Source organism: Euleptes europaea, chromosome 6, assembly GCF_029931775.1.
Source record: "Euleptes europaea isolate rEulEur1 chromosome 6, rEulEur1.hap1, whole genome shotgun sequence".
Taxonomy (NCBI): Eukaryota; Metazoa; Chordata; class Lepidosauria; order Squamata; family Sphaerodactylidae; genus Euleptes; species Euleptes europaea.
Genome location: NC_079317.1, coordinates 24,443,651 through 24,460,940, shown reverse-complemented (window position 1 = coordinate 24,460,940; position 17,290 = coordinate 24,443,651). Strand labels below are relative to the sequence as shown.

The 17,290-nt window shown below is 45.7% G+C and overlaps 1 protein-coding gene across 1 annotated transcript in view; it reads right to left on the bottom strand.

Moving 5' to 3' along the window:
- BTBD7 (BTB domain containing 7) overlaps positions 1 to 4,702 on the bottom strand; it is a 109,049-nt gene extending 104,347 nt beyond the window's left edge. Inside the window, exon 1 of the mRNA XM_056851775.1 lies at positions 4,655 to 4,702. The gene's annotated coding sequence lies outside the window, so the exon portion shown is untranslated. The remainder of the gene's footprint in view (positions 1 to 4,654) is intronic.
- Between the last annotated feature and the right edge of the window lie 12,588 nt (positions 4,703 to 17,290).

Genomic DNA, 17,290 nt, shown 5'->3' with positions numbered 1-17,290 from the left:
GCGGACAGACAGAGGATGATTACAAGCAAACAAAGTCAGTTTCTGCTGAGGATAGGGAGGGCTGGGTTTATTTATTTTTAAACATGTATACCCCACCCCATCAATAAAGGTAAAGCTGGAGAATACCAGTATACTGCGGTGGTTATAATGCAGAGGTAGGACTCGGGAGACCCCCCCCCCCACTCAGCCATGAAGCTCATCAGGTTACCTAGGACCACCCTCTTTCAGCCTAACCTGCCCCACAGGGTTATTTTAAGGATTAAATGTCGGGGAAAACTTGTAAGTGACTCTAAGCTCCGTAAACTGCTGAGATAAAAGTGTAACAGATAGCTAAAATCAAATCTGTACAGCAAACTAATCAAGAAGAGCCTTAACGTCCACAAAAACAGATACACTGACAAAACAGCATAAGAGCCTGCAATAAAAATGTCTCCATTTGAAACCCTGAGGAGAAATCCATTTCAAACGAGACAGCTTGCTCGGGAGAAGGCGGCTGTACTGAGGGCACAAGGAAGGACCTGCCGGGCCAGATGAAAGCAGGAGCCACAAAAAAAAAAAATTCACAAAGGAGAGAGATTTTGAAGGATCTGAGGGGTGACAAAAGAAAATAGGGATCTGGGAGGGAGTTCGAAATGCAATGAAAAGGAAATAAAAATAGGCAGAGTTGTGGGGGATGTGAAGAGGTACAGCTGAAGGAGTGAAGATCAAAGAGTCTGAGATATGATGGGAAATAGGAACAGTGAGATCAGGTGCAGTAAGGATGCTTTGAAGGAAATAACAAGGGGATTGTGTTGAATACAAAAGGGGTAGGGAGCCAGTGCAGGGATTTGTGCATTGATTGAACAATCAGAAAGGTGAATGATTTTGGCAGTAGATTTCTGGATAAAGACAAGCAGACTGATATCAGATAAAAGAGGACTAGAGGAGGTCGTTGCAGTCATTAAGGCAGGAAAGCACTGGAGTGCAAACCTTAATTTCCATGGCAGGAACTGAAAGGAAGGGGTAGATTTTTTCCAGTACTGCACAGGCAGAGGAGGCATGACTGAGCAACAGGTTTTTTTTACTGCTCCTTTTGGCCAAAGTGCCAAAGTTTTGAGCCTGAATGGGTTGGGGAAGGCTTGGGAGCAAAGATGAGAATTTCCAACTTTGAACGGTGATGAGACTTCGAGACAAAGCAGGTAAGCAATGGAGAAGCAGAACTGAACAGGGCTTCCAAGATTGGAAAGTATGGCCTGGCATCATCAGTGAAAGATAATGAATCAGTTCAATTTTATTAATGTTTTAATCACAGCCCTTAACAATATTCAGATTAAAACCATACAAAATAGTGAATGATAATACTGAAAAGAGAATTATTGTATGCTTGCACTGCGCCTAACAATAAAACGAGAAAATGTAGCGAATTGTGAGAAATACTGGATTGTGTGCTCCCAGTGGAAACACGGATGCTAAATTAATCACAAAAACAGCAGTTCAGGTGTTTTATGGGGGGGGTTAGTTTTTTGTTACTTCATTCTTGTCTTGTGGCCACTGGGTTAACTCCAAGAATCAAAATTTGCAGTCTCATGAAACAGTGCAGACGCCGCACATTTGCTCAGGTCAGTCCTGAAAATGTTGATGGGGCTTACCCATGCCTAACAAAATTCAAGGCTAGCAGCATCTTAGAGACCCACAGAATTACCCAGGGTATAAGTTTTCATGAATCACTTTGTCAGGTACAAGATACGTCAGCCCTTATATCCAGGTCAGAAGGTTGGAGGGGGAGGTGCTACCAAGAAGGGCTAGTTAGATTCAGGATGTATACTGCAAAAACAATGCAATTAGCCTTGCAGCCTAAGCATCCTATACCCAAGTTCAAAGTAAGTCTTCCATGCAAACTCCAAAGCTGACAAAGCAGTACCACAGCATGTCTGTGCATGTATTCTAAGATGATTTGTAAAAGCACACCTAATATTTCCTGTATCACTATCAACCTTACAGATCAACCACCACCAAAATGACATTCCCGATTACCACAGAATCATAGTTATAGCTGAGCAAGGTAATTTAAACACATACACATTGAAATAACCCACAACCAACCAGAACCAAGTTTATCCCAATGGCATAAAATGGAGAAAGGGGAAGAGGCACTGAATAAGTCAAAATGATGATCCAGGAGATAAAGGTGAACTAGTGCGGCAAGTTTGGATACAGAAGACTCTGGTTCAAACCTCTTATTAGCCATAGAACTTCATTAGGCTTTGTGCGTACCCCAGAAAAGCAAAGAGAATATTACACATGATTACGAAGACCTGCCATATCCTGAAAGTACCAAGGAGTCCTTCAGTCCGTCCCCCACATGCTTGCTGCAATCCTGTCAACCAAGACAAGCTTTGAGAGTTCCACGGTCAGAATGTAATTCTTGGGCATGAGTATGCCTCATATGCATCAGGACTGCAGGCAAGATGGGGCTTAAGCCTTCACTCTTTTCCTGACCGGCCCCCTGGAACTGCCGTTTGCCCTGCTGGGGGAAAGCTGTGCACAGCCCATTAGAGATAAGAATTATTAAAAAACATTTGGCACTCTGAAAAACGGCGAAGTGAGAGCAGCAAAGTACACTACAGTATGCATTTGTTTATATGGACATTGCACATGTCTGTAAGGGAAAGCAAGTTCTACAGCCTACAGTAATGCTCTGAGTAACTTTTATTGAACTTCGAAAGACGCTCTGCTTGCGACCTTATGTCCCACTTTCAATTAAGATTCTCTTAAATCAGCAGCACTACTTGCTGCGAGCATTTGGCTTGCGTACAAAAGCAAGTTATTTGTACACTCAGATAGGCCGGTGCAGACCGACTTGGTGTGGCCTCCAGACCACACATAGGCAATGTTATAATCCTGAAAGCACAAAAGGTGCTTCAAGTGCATTTCTAACCCTCATAATTGCAGGGACAAAAGAATTAATAAATGATGGCATGATTTACTGATGCAATCTTTCATGCTGAACAAGTTGCCCATCCCAGACCGTATCTCATGGCAGGATTTATACATGGTAAACTGCAACAGTGACAGGAAAAATTTAAACAGTTTTATTTCTTTGTGTTGTCAAATCATCATCCAAAACGGTGTATGTGTACACATATACAAAAGAGAATTCCATGTTGCAGAAACTACTTGTCTACCCAAATGGCTCAGTACAGATTAATTCCAGATGATGGATTAGTGATCAGAGAACATCTGCAGATTCACACGGTCACTCTTCCTCCTCTCCTCTCTCAGGAGGATTTCCTCCTCCATGTCCTGGTTTTCGCTAACTATGCTTCACCATGGCAGCCAAACAGGCCAATATTGCTAGTGCTAATTACCAGATACAACTTTGAAAAAAGCATGGCTTTATTATCATGGTTTGGAGCCAAGGCACTAGCTATCACTCACCATGATGCCCAAATTGGCAAGTTACTGTTAGAAGAGACAAGGAAGAAGAAATTAATGATAAGGTAAAGGGAAGGTAAAGGAGGGAGCATGTGAGTGATGGTCAAACCATGCGCTGGAACTGAACCATTATATGGGACCTGCTACATGCTGTCAGGATCCAAAAACTGCTTTGCTAATCCTCTTCAAAGCACAATTTGCCGTCATAAACATTGTGCTGGTTCTTAGCTAGGATGCAGTTGTGTTCTAGTTTCATAAACAGCTTCAAAGGGGAAAAAGTTACTAGATAAAATAATTTATGTAAATAAAAACAGATAACTCCCCCTCCAAAAAAACAGACAACTGCCCAAAAAATGTGGCAAGTAAAGATATATTAAGGACACACACCATTAAGCTGAATATTTCAGTGCTCTAAAATATCTAAATTCCTTTCAGAAGTTCCACAAAAGACAAGGGAAGTTACAAGTAATAATGCTACACTGTAAGAAGGGAAGAATTTCACCAAAAACAAGGTATGAGGTTTGCTATTCCTTCTTATTCTGAACAAAAATCTAATAAACACTTTAAACGCTGTGGCTCACGAAAGCTCATACCCTACCAGAAAATATTTTGGTTAGTCTTTAAGGTGCTACTGGGCTCTTGCCCTTTTCTACTTTTAGAGAAGGAGAAAGAGTCCGGCCAGCCAGAAGCGAAGGGCTCGGAAGAAACAGGCGGAGCGAAGAAGACTGCCAGGAGTGCAACACCTGAGTTTACCTATATTGATTGTTGAATACTTTGTCAAATTAATATAGAAAAATAAGAAATAATAATAATTTAAAAAATTATTTTTTTTAAAAAGAGTGCAACACCTGAAAAGGGGGGGGGGAGAGAGAAGTAGAATAAAGGGAAGCGGCCATCCGGGGAGGGGAGCTGAGCCGGGCCCGAAGCCCCGACCAAGGCTGGGAGTCCCCTGCTCGCTCGCGCTCTCTCTCTCCCTCCCCCCCCCAACCGCCCCCAACCGTCACCTTGTTTGGGTTGTGAGGCAGGAACTCCCCACAACACCAACACTGCGCGGGAGGGGGGCGCCGGGGCAGGAGGCCGGGCTGCCCAGAGTCTCGGCCGCCCGGGGAGGAGGGGGAAGAGAGGGGACCGGGGCTGCCCCACAGGTCGGGTGTGGGGCAGTCCGCCCGGGGGCTCGGCAGCCCCGGCACGCGCCCCCACTCCCCCGCAGCGCGACTTTCGCCGCCTCTCGTCCCCTCACCGTGCCGCTGGTCAGCCTCCGCCCCGGGCGGCCATGGTTCCCGGCTGGGCTCCCCTCAGCGGCTCCGGCCGCCCCCTCCTCGGTCTGCTCCGGCCGCCGCCGCGGCCGCCATCTTGATCCGAAGCTTCGGCCGGACTCGTTCGGGGGGGGGGATGGGCGAGTGGGGAGTCTGCGCACTGGCGCTCGTGACACGTGGTCCGGGTGGGGATGGTGGCGCGCGGCTCGGCGGCGGCGTTTGCAGGCTCCCCCAGGCACAGAAGTTATCGGCGGCTCGTTCAAAGGCTGCCAGGGTTCCAATTCGAGCGTTCTGCTGCTCAAGGCATCCTTGGCCATTTATATAATTCCCAGTGGGTAGCCGTGTTAGTCTGTCTGCAGGAGTAGAAAAGGGCAAGAGTCCAGCAGCACCTTCAAGACTAACCAAAATATTTTCTGGTAGGGTATGAGCTTTTCTACTACTGCAGACAGACTAACACGGCTACCCACTGGGAATTATCCTTCTCCAAATAGAAAAGGGCAAGAGTCCAGGAGCACCTTAAAGACTAACCAAAATATTTTCTGGTAGGGTATGAGCTTTCGTGAGCCACAGCGTGCGCTGTGGCTCATGAAAGCTCATACCCTACCAGAAAATATTTTGGTTAGTCTTTAAGGTGCTACTGGACTCTTGCCCTTTTCTACTACTGCAGACAGACTAACTTCTTCGAAGTGAGCTGTGGCTCACGAAAGCTCATAACCTACCAGAAAATATTTTGGTTAGTCTTTAAGGTGCTACTGGACTCTTGCCCTTTTCTACTTCAGACAGACTAACACGGCTCACACTGTGGCTCACAAAAGCTCATACCCTACCAGAAAAATATTTTGGTTAGTCTTTAAGGTGCTGCTGGACTCTTGGCCATTTATGCACGGGAGGTTTCGCCTTGGCTCTGCTGCTCCCTGCACCTTTTGCCCATCCGAATTCTTGTGTGTGTGTGTGTGTGAAGTGCCGTCAAGTCGCAGCCGACTTCTGGCGACCCCTTTTGGGGTTTTCATGGCAAGAGACTAACCGAGGTGGTTTGCCAGTGCCTTCCTCTGCACAGCAACCCTGGACTTCCTTGGTGGTCTCCCATCCAAAGACTAACCAGGGCTGACCCTGCTTAGCTTCTGAGATCTGACCAGATCAGACTAGCCTGGGCCATCCAGGTCAGGGTCTTAAAACTCTAAAATAAGCCCTCATGTAGAGTTTTGAGAATTTGGATGGGGAAAATGTGCATCCGTGGAGCAACAAATCCAATGCAAACTGGCTTACAATCGCTTTCCCTTTCCCTCCCTGCAACAGGCACCTTGTGAGGTAGGTGAGGCTGAGAGTGTTTGGAGAGAACTGTGACTGGCCCAAGGTCACCCAGCTGGCTTCATGTGGAGGAGTGGGGGAACCAACCCGGTTCTCCAGTCTGCCGCTCTTAACCACCATACCACACTGGCTCCATAGCCTCTACAGACCCCAGGATGATGGTTCTCTTTGAACCTCACACACTTAATGAAACAAAAGGAAGGAGGGAGGGGGAAAGTGTGCAAAGTGAAATAAGCCCCACTGAACTCAGTGGGATTTGCTGCTTCATTACTTTCTCTCAGGAAGGAGGGAGAGAGAGATGACACATGTGCTTCGTGGAAAGGAAGGAAGGTACTCGCCAAATGCTTAAGGGAATGAAGGTGGAAAAGACCTCCCTAGGAAGCCTTTTTTAGAACTATGTTATGTTACATTTGCTTCCTTTCTGCTGGACCTTTAAACAGCAAGGTGGTATTTGTTCCCTTACAGATGTTTCCATAAAGAATAGCCCTGACCAGGATGGCCCAGGCTAGTCCAATCTCATCAGATCTCAGAAGCTAAGTAGAGTGGGACCTGGTTAGTGCTTGGCTGGGAGTCCGCCAAGGAATACCAGGGCCATTATGCAGAGGAAGACAATGGCAAACCATCTCTATTAGTCTCTTGCCTTGAAAACCCTATGGGGTCGCCATAAGTCAGCTGCAAATTGACAGCATTTTACACACAGACACACATGAAGAATAGAGCCACCCAGTAGAACTTTCCTAGTTGGTTGTCTCAAGGGGGGGATAGAAGATTGTAGCACTGGTGCAGAGAAAGGTCATAATGACTATTAAATCCCACTGAAATGAATAGGTTTACATTAGTCAGGATTAATTTCTCATTGATTTCCTTGGGACTTGGAACAAGCCAGCTTTCTCTATGAATATCACCCTTCTCAAAATGCAACTGCTTCCTTAACTGCCAAGATCCTGATTTTCCAATAGCTGCCCTCCCCGCAATTTGATTGCTCCACTGCAGCAGCTTGAAAAAAGATGGCGAGGAACAAAGGACAAAGGTTTTTTTTTTTTTTTAAAGCTAGGAATCTGAAAAATTAAAAATGAAGCCTGGTGCTGTTCAATAAGAGAGACACAGAAATGAAACAGCAACTTTCAAGTCGAAACAGGGCTATGAAATCTGATAGCATCCCTAGTAAAAAGAACTACTCCTTTGTTGGAAGAAGCAGGCTTACTCTAAGGACAGTTCCAGGTAAAAGGTTTGCCTGAGTAACAGGCAGACTGATTATTTACTCTTGGTACCCATACCAGTCAACCCATGTTGATCATGACTATTCCAAACTCTGAAGTAGCTTATATGGTAAAGATTACCCTAAAGATCCTTCCTCAAAATTCCTTCTCTCTGTATCCGTTTATGGGTCCTAAGAGGGTCTGGAGGGGATAGGGTTTCCAACCTCCAGGTGGTAGCTGGAGATCTCCTGCTATCACAACTGATCTCTAGCCGATAGAGATCAGTTCACCTGGAGAAAATGGCCACTTTGGCAATTGGACTCTATGGCACTGAAGTCCCTCCTCAAACCCCGCCCCTCCTCAGGCTCTGCCCTCAAAACCTCCCACCGGTGGCAAAGAGAGACCTGGCAATCCTAGGCCGGGGTATAAAGCCTTTTGGCTAGTGATCACAGTGGCGGTGTGGAGGTAGCCAGAGACCTGGAATAGATAGCCATTGATGGGTTATTCCCTCCAAGAATATATTTTGAAACAGCCCCCACATGTACAGTTGAGGGAGTCAGTGAAGGAAATTGATGCCCGTAGGAACTTTCACCATGGGGGGTGGGGGCCGCGGGCGAAATCAGCCAATGCTGTAACATGGTGTTAAGATTTTTTTTAAAGCTATACAAAGTCAAAGAGGTATCTTTGTTTTTGGAGAAGCAGCTCAGTCAGTCATGAGCTATGCGCTTCATTCAAGTAAGGGGACACCAGAAGGATTCCAGTGAAAAATGTAAAGAATCAGATAAAGATCTAAGAAAATGTTTCCCATTAGATGACTGAGTTTAATTCTTCATTTTTTGCAGTTGGCATGAAGAATTACTTTGCCTCTTGAGCAGAGGCATCTATTCCAGTCCGCGTTCCTTTCAACACCTGAACAAACCCTTTTCTTTTTAACAGCAACAAATCCTCCTGGGCTTTTACCCCTCCTGCACTCTGCACACCCTCCGAGACTGCTCAGTTAAGCTACCCTCAAGACAAAGCTAGTACTTTCCCCTCCGTAGACTCGTTTTTTAGGGAGCTCGCAAAGCTTGCTCTCCATCGTATGATTCAGTTTGGGTGTTTTGTTGGCTCCCATTCTTTCGTTTGCAAAACAGATAGGTTTGGCGGCTAAAGCCACTTTCTTTTAACTTTGGGCTTTTTGACATAAAAAATTTCCTTTAGATTCAATGCCAACTTTGGGTTTTTCCACACTGGATTTTTACTTCAGCTTGGGTTCTTAGTTGCATCAGTCCCACCCCCTCCCTTACACACAGTACCACATACCAATCGTTTCTGTCCTTCTTTTTCTTTGAGTTTTTCCTGTGTTTTCATGAGGGGGAAAAAGAAAAGAAAGGACAGCAAAGACTGGCAAACAGTGCTGTGTGGAAGGAAGGGGGAAACCAATCCAGCTAAGAAGCCCAGCTGGAGCAAAAACCCAGAGCGGAAAAACCCTGCCTTCCTCACTTGACCCTGATTTTCCATTTTTAAAATCTGTCCATGTTCTCCTTGTCATTTCTGTGTGCTTTCTCCAACCACCTTCGTTGGGGTTCGAGGAAGCACAGAGAAGCAACAAAGAGACAGTGGAATGACAGCTACAAATGGGGATGTGAGGAAGCTCGTAGAAAAAAATGCTGTGGGTCAGCACCCAAACCACAGGAAAACATCCCTTGAGAAAGACCCTTTAACCTCAGGGGTGTCAAACATAAGGCCTGTGGGCTGGATCCGGCCCCTTGAGAGCTTTTATCTGGCCCTTGAGCAAACTGAGGCAGCCACCCCACCCCACACACACACGATCTAGGCAGGCGAGGCATGGTCCGGCCTGACCAAGTGACATTTATGTAATATCCGGCCCTCATAACAATTGACTTCGACACCCCTGCTTTACCTAGTGCAAAGGCTAGCTTCTTATCGATACTCAAGTACACAGATCCAGGTGGGATGGAAGTGTCTTAACAGCAAGTACAACCGACTAGGAGCAGTGCGGGTGACACTCCCAAACAGAGGGAGTGTAGCACAGCCCTTTACACACCTTCCTCAAGACACTTCCCGCATTCACCATCACACTCTATGGAAGGTGACTCACTTGCAACTGTACTCTGATCTTTACTGCCAGTGCATTTTAAACAAATTGAGCGTACTCGCTCTCTCCCTTGACATATCAGAGGCTGTACATGTTTTGACAGGAGCTCCAGCAATACCTTATTTTGCAGATTCGGAAGTGTGCTCAGGATACATCAAAATTGTTTCTATTCCCAGGAGAGAGCACGCGCCCACACAGTTGTTTCCTCGAAGGAAAGAGCTGGCGCAGCAAGCTGTAAGTAGCTCCCTAACCGGAATAAATATCTAGGGCAACACTGGTTGATCCTGTCTCCCAGAGGTAACAATAAATATGCCGATGTGGCTTGGTGGCAGAGAATAATCTTTGCATGCATTTTTGCTACTGCAGTGGCACTTCCTAAATCCAGAGGCTTGCAGCGCAATCCTAAACAGAGTTATGCTCTTGTAGCCAGGGGGTTCCGGGTCCCCATCTCCCTGGCCAGGAGATGGCACGGAGCCTAGTGAAGGGCACGGAGAACCATCTTCAGGACAGGGGGAATGTGGCAGGCAGCTGGACAAGCTGGTGGGCAGGATGTTGCTGGGGACTCCTGGAAGGACTGGACAGCAGTAGCTGCAGAAATTGGGGTGTGTGTGTGTTCTCTTAGCATTGAGAAGGGTCTGGGACAGAAAAGGGGAGGACCGGACAGGAACCAGGGGGTGGGTTAGGGTTGCCAGGTCCCTTTTTGCCATCGGCAGGAGGCTTTTGGGGCAGAGCCTGAGGAGGGCGGGGTTTGGGGAGGGAAGGGGCTTCAATGCCATAGAGTCCAATTGCCAAAATGGCCATTTTCTCCAGGGGAACTGAACTCTATCTGGTGGAGATCAGTTGTAATAGCAGAAGATCTCCAGCTAGTACCAGGAGGTTGGCAACCCTAGGGTGGGTTGAGGTGTTAGGGAGGGCTTTAAAAGCTATGATTAGGTGGAGTCTGGGCTGGGCAGAGGAGGCAAGGGGCGCAGGAGACCCAAGAGAGGGAAGAGTGAAGAGAACTGCTCCCTTCGCCTTGGTACTCAGAGCAAGGAAAGACCAGACCTGTAAATGAAGACGGAATAAATAGGCGTTAACTGGGCTTCCAGTGTCAGAGAAGTTCTTTGTGAAGGGAGGGTGGCATGGAATCCTGACCACCCTCCAGCCTGCTATGCACCCCTACCTTGCTTGTGGTATGGGATGCCCCACCCACGCCCACAACCCCAGTTAGGACTGCATTGCTAGCAAGCGATTAAAAAACAGCCACACTTGGTTCGAAAGTGGCTACCTGTTATAGCTAGTAAAGCAAAATTGGGGCAGCAATCCTGTGTTTATTCACTTAGGAGAAACAGATTGAAGCAAGCAGAGCTTACACTGGAGTAAATTTGTCCAGAAGCAGACTAACTTTAATTTTTCCAACCGTATGCAAGAAAAGCCTGAACCAGCCAAGCTTCACTGGTGCCAGTAGCAGTTGAGTAGCTGGAAGTATGTCGTTCCCCCCCACATACCAGTGTTTCAAACAGTGTATAAAGGATATGGCTGGAATTTTTTTTTTTAACAATGCTTAAAGTTCGCATTTAGGGTCAAGGATTTGCTGAATGTTGCATAGATATAACTAAAAGACATCTCACGTGCTTAGAAGCATGCTGTCTGTGGTGCCTTGATTCAGCACACGCACAGTTACCACCAGGGCTGCGTCAAAGAATGTTATGATCCATTCTGAAAATAAAACCAAGTACCTGGAGTCTCTAGCCTTGATGCCATAATCACTCACCAAGTTGTCCTTTTATCCACTCAGTCTAATTCTGCTTTTCCTCAGTCACCAAAGCAGTGGCTATTGTGTGACAGATCTGAGAATTTCAGTGTAACTCAGCAATGCTTTTTTCTAGCTAATTGACAGTTCACTTGCTTGGATCATAGGGCAGAAAGCAAGCAAGGCCCTGGTCGCTTAGTAATTAGACAGAAAGTTAGGTAGTGAAACCTAAATGGAGACTGTTTTTGAAAAGTGCATTAAACCTGCCTTTTTTTTTTTAAAGGAGTGCAAGCCGTGCTTTTTGAGCACTCTGGCTCAGCAACTGGCATCCTCAGCTACTGGCAACCAGCATGGTGTAGTGGTTAGGAGTAGTGGACTCTAATCTGGAGAACCAGGTTGAATTCCTCACTCCTCCACATGAGCAGCGGACTCTAATCTGGAGAACTGGGTTTGATTCCCCACTCTTCCCCATGAAGCCACCTGGGTGACCTTGGGCTAGTCACAGTTCTCTCCGAACTCTCTCAGCCCCACCTACCTCACAAGGTGTCTGTTGTGGGGAGGGGAAGGGAAGGCAATGGTAAGCCAGTTTGAGACTCCTTTCGGTAGAGAAAATCAGGGTATAAAGACCAACTCTTCTTCTTAACATTTGTATCTGCTTAAACTTTCTTGCTACATGATTTTGGCCTTGCTACATGGTTCAGAAGTCAACTAATGTTGCTTCTGACATTGAAGTCACTCTTAAAGAAAAAACGTACATAAACTTGGCATGTTGCTGGTCCCGCATGTGCGTCTAGCTCCTCCCTTTTCCTTTTTGCACAGAAAATAATGGTTAAAAACTTACTCTGATTACCTATGTAAGCATGCAGGTTGGCTGGAGTTAGTTCCCTCCAAGTGGGATTCTCTGGGTTGGATTTCCATTTAATCAGCATAGAGGAACAACTCCAGTTAACCTGCACACCTGGTTAACACCTGCACACACAGGTAACCTGATTTAATTTTTCAGCTACATTTCTATATATAAGAAGGGAAGCGAGGAGGAGCATGCACACAAGCCCAGCATGCAAGCCAGGTTCAGAGGAGCATGACATCTGAATGCACCTTTGACCATTGGTATTGCTTTTTGTAAAAACGAACAACATTCCTCACCGATAACAGTTTTCTGCATCTTGGTCCCAGTATGTGGATTAAGTGATTTCCATAGGAATCAAATAAAAAATCTGTACAATTAGAAACAAGTTATAAATAACATAATAAGCACCCAGTGACAGAAAACAAACAAACAGAGGTATATGTAAATGCAAAATTTGGCTGGTCCTGCCCTTAATGTTCTTTAGCACATGGCAACAGAGGCCCAGAAGCCCCAGCAGCTGGCTCTGATTTGACCCCCAACATTCTTATTCGTTAATGATTAAACATCATCATGGTACTTTCCCATTTTTCACAAATACCATCATACTTGCATCGATTGTACAATAAATCAAGGACACATGCATTATTCCCACATTTCTCATAATAGAGGAGTACCTTTATTCGCTCTGTAGAAGTCTGTGTTCCGATGAGGAACACATGCGCCAGCACGGACCTAAAATTAGCACAAGTTCACTACATTTTGCAATTTTGGCATTTCAGTTGTCCTAACCACACACTTTAAAGCTGCATGAAATTGATTATTTTCCTGTGTTTCAAAAGTGTTAGGTACTGGCAAAAGCATACGCTACAGTATTTACTCAAATGCAAGACTAGGGTGTTGTTGTTTTTTGCAATTGGGTATAAGCGAGACAATGCTGATTACATGGCTGGGCAGAAGGGGCATGCTGTGGGAACAGTTGTTGTCAACCCTCCATGATCACCTGACAGCGTCTCCCCCACCTCATGTAATTGTCGTCCACTTGGGCGAGAATGACATGGGAAAATGGGCTGGGAAGTCCATTGTTTGGCAAGCCCTGACAGATTTTGAACACCTGAGGACACTGGTGCCAGGCGTATGGTTGGTTTGGTCGAACATGCTCCAGCGGCAGGTCTGGAAGGGTGCTTTGAACCCAGGGCGTTTGGAAAGGGCACGGGCGAAGGTGAATGGCGAAATACGGCACGGGGTAGTTTCCATGGGTGGTTTGCATATTGCTCATCTGGCAATCAAGCATTTATTTCTACACCTGTACAGGCCTGATGGTGTCCACCTTTCAGATGTCGGCTATGACATCTTCTTGGGGGATCTGCAGCGTGGCCTCATGGCAGCCTTTAAGGGCAAGTGGGGCTGTGGGGCGGACCAAGCATTAAGCTGATCCGCCCCCTGTGGCGGGAGCAATGTGGGAAAAGGTGGTTTCATTATTATGGTACAACTCCGGTGAGCACCCTGAGGCATCAGTTTGGAAGATGAAGGAGTAACCCTCAGACCAGGACTGGGGCCTCGGTGCCTGGCAGGGACCTGGGACAGGAACTCCTTGAGGGGTGCCGCTATCCTTTACCTACAGACCTTGCGGCTAGGGTGGATTGGATGTGGCACACCTCCCTCAAGCACTAAAAAGGCTTGGCAAGGAAGAGCAGGAGCCGTACCACACGTGACGGCTCAGAGCCAGGGTGGGAACAATAAAAAATAAAGTTGGCCCTTTTGATTATCCCAGCTCTGGTGTCAGCTCTCATTATTATGCATCCGTGGACAAAAACATTATGCTGACGATAGCATCATTCTTTGCATAGAATGAGTTGTGTACTAGCCATTCAAACCTGGTTTAAATGCAGCAGCGCTTACCTTTCTCATAATTAGAAGCTTGGACACGAAGGTGAGTCAGAGGAACAGAACAGGAGGGATGATCTTCAAAGCAAGGTGGCCAAAACATTATGAGAACTGTGAGCAAAACAGCAGAAGCAAGCAGCCAAGGATGGAGTGAAAAGATCAGTACGAGGAAGTCACCTTTACTGAGAAGAAGGCAAAATTCAGGCTAGTTGGACTGTCCTTGAACCAGCCCTGCAGCAGCCTACAAAAAAAGGTATGAGGAAGCTTCTGGCAGCATGATCAATAATTCCTTCCAAAGGAATGTGCCCTTACAGCAAGCATCATCAACTCCCTCGACTGGCCCAATGTGTCTATTTTGGGGCTTCTGTGTAGGGAAGCATAAGATCAGGCAAAGTCAAAGGGCCATGAGGGGTTTCAGCGCGTTTTAATTGACTTTTGCACACTTATTACAATGCTCTAATTGAGTCAGCCTTCAGAAACCTGCTGTGTGTGTGTATGTGTGTTAAGTGCCGTCGAGTCGCTTCCGACTCATGGTGACCCTATGAATCCATGTCCTCCAAAACGTCCTGTCGTTAACAGCCTTGCTCAGGTCTTGCAAACTGAGGGCCATGGCTTCCTTTTTATAGAGTCAATCCATCTCATGTTGGACGAGACGAGACGAGAAACCTGCTAGATGATAGTTTTTATAGTCTTTTCAAAGGAGGGCTCCCATATATCAAGAAATTAGAGCTGTTGTCAGCTTCTTGAGATACTCACAGCCCAATGAAGAATTCTGGGGTTTGCTTCTTCAGTTTTGAGGGAGAAGTCAGAGGGTTCAAGTAGGAGTCTGCCACAGGCCCTGAAATTGCATATGCCTTCTGCTTCATCGCTAGAGTTGCACTGAGGCCCGGCATGTCACAGGACCAAAACCTCACCCTGGATTTTAAGTCTGGAGTCATCAAAGAGCAGGGACTTGCTTGAGAATTCTGGATTAACAAATTGGATGTACATCAAGTACATAATGTGGCAAACCTGAATGATCTCCAAATGAGACGTGCCAGAAATAAGGATTCACTCACCTTTATATTTATTTCAAGCAAATCTTAAATCCAGAAAGTGACAGTGGAGATCCAGTCAGTTTTTTAAAACTTTTTTTAAAAAATAAACTTTTAAATAGTAACCACAGAGCCTTTTGTTTGGATAGGGGCTTTATCACAGGGGGAGAAGGGGTTATTCCTTTTCCCTTGTACCATTTTTTGTTACCTCAATTCTCCCCCTCCCATCTGGCCCACAGGAAAAACATTAAGTGCCATAGAGGTGCTGTTTGTTTGTCTCCAGTGGGACAAATGATGCAGGAGGGATAGGGTTAATCTCCATTCCCCTAGCCTCATTTGAGCCCTTCCATGCCTGCTATTGATGGGGAGAGGGAATGGAATATCCATTCACCAATTTCCCATTGTCCCATCTAGTTGGACCCTAAGGAGAGTTTTGAAAGAGAGGATTGCAAAAACAGGTTCCTGAACCCAAACTATAAAGACACAATTTAAAAAATAATTCTTATAAATTGGTACAGTCAGCCCTCTTTTGTGTTAGGGTATCTTCTTTTCCCTTCTGCTCACTTTGCAGTAGTCTAGTCTCTAAACAGAAGTTGAGGCTGGACTTTTGTAAGCCTAGATCAGAAGAAGAAAGCAGAAGTCCAGTCACACCTTAACAACTAACAACATTTATTCTAGTATTAGCTGTTGTAAGACAGAGCTCACTTCTTCAGATACAGTAGGAGAAAAAAATGCCTTTACCTTAGTTTTACAGAAAGTTACAGATCTCACCTGATTTATTATACTAGGTCTCTCCCTGCTCAACTCTTCCCTCTTTTCCCCTCCTCTTTCTGCAAAACTGAGGTAAAGGTGTTTCTCCTATTATATCTGAAGAATGTCTGACAAAATCTCATGCTGGAATAAATGTTGTTCATCTTTATAGCGCCACTGGACCTCTGTTTAGTTTTGCCATAACAGACTGAGACGGCGACCCCACTAGATTAGAAAAATGACAAACCACATTTCCAGCTCCATATGTCTCAGTTATATTTACCAAATCGGTGCTGAGTTTGACATTCCTAAATTGTGTTGTTTTCAGGAATGTGATTCCCTGTACCTGCAGCCTGAGTCATTTTTTAATTCACAAAAACACAGTAGCTGAGCCACACCAAACAGTGGCTACAGGATACAGAGTGCAAAAGTACGAGGCTATAGGGCACCGGCTAATTACAATGTCTAAATCATTTATTTCAACAAGTAAATATTAAAGATCATCTTTTAATTCCACCGTTTAACAAGACTCTTCGTCTCCTTTCCCGTCTTCATCCACTTCCCTACCTATCTGATGGTAATTATTTACTGTAATATTCCTCTTTTGCACTGTGTGTGGTAACTCAGCGCCATCTGCAGTCAGGACATGAAAAGTGGGTATGAAGCCTGAGGTTCTAATTAAAGACACCCACACACACACTGCTATTTTAAAAGTAGTTTTTCTGAATTCGTGCTTAGCCAGCATCCAGATAATGCAAGGGAAATGTGCAGAAACACATGGGGAGAGCAAGGCGGCCTCTGATGGTTGGGAAATGCAAGCTTAATCAAAGCAAAGCCCTGTCGTAGCCAGCGGGGTGACCCCAAGGGAACAGCCATACATAAATGGCCAGAGTGTTAATTTTTGAAAGTCAGTATTGCCTACTCTGACTGGCAGCAGCTCTCCAGGGTCTCAGGTCGTGGTCTTTCACATCACCTGCTCCCTGCTCCTCTTAATTGGAGATGTCTGGGATTGAACCTGGGGCCTTCTGCATACCAAGATGATGCTCTGCCGCCACGGTCCCATCTCTAATTGCCTCACCACTAGTGTCGACCCCTTTGTATCTGCCTCTATTCCCCTGTCTGTACAGCTCTGCCTGTCTGATAGTTAGTTTAAGCTACCTTCCTATCACTGAGGAGGGGAAAAGCTATAACTTCTGTTTCTTCTATTTACCTATCCTCTCTCGGGGATACAGTTCTGCTGACAGGAGATCTTACTTTCCTTCTCTCATAGGGCTGCACTAAAACTAGTATTACTGAATTTGCCTCAGAAGATGACCCTGAATGTAAGACACCACCCCTCTAAAAATGTTATCCACAGCTATGGTATTATTACTGCTATACAATTGTAGGTTATTGCTTGTATAAGAATTTAAGACAACCTTCAATTTTTTTTCTTTATGGAATTCCTGGGGAAAATCCGAAAGTTTCATGCGAGGTATACAAGGTACACCTCTGTGTGCGCACGCATGTGCAATGTGTGCCGATACAGCATATACTGCTAGAGAGGGGTTGCAAAAGGCAATTTCCAGTCAGCCTTCCCATAATTGCTTGGCCAAGAAAAGCACATTATCTTCATAAAAACATTAAAAAAGCTATGCTGGCTCAGACCAACACCCATCAAGTCCAGCAGTCTGTTCACACAGTGGCCAACCAGGTGCCTCTAGGGTGTCCACAAACAAGACACAGGATTACCCTGCCTGTGTTGTACAGCACCTAATATAATAGG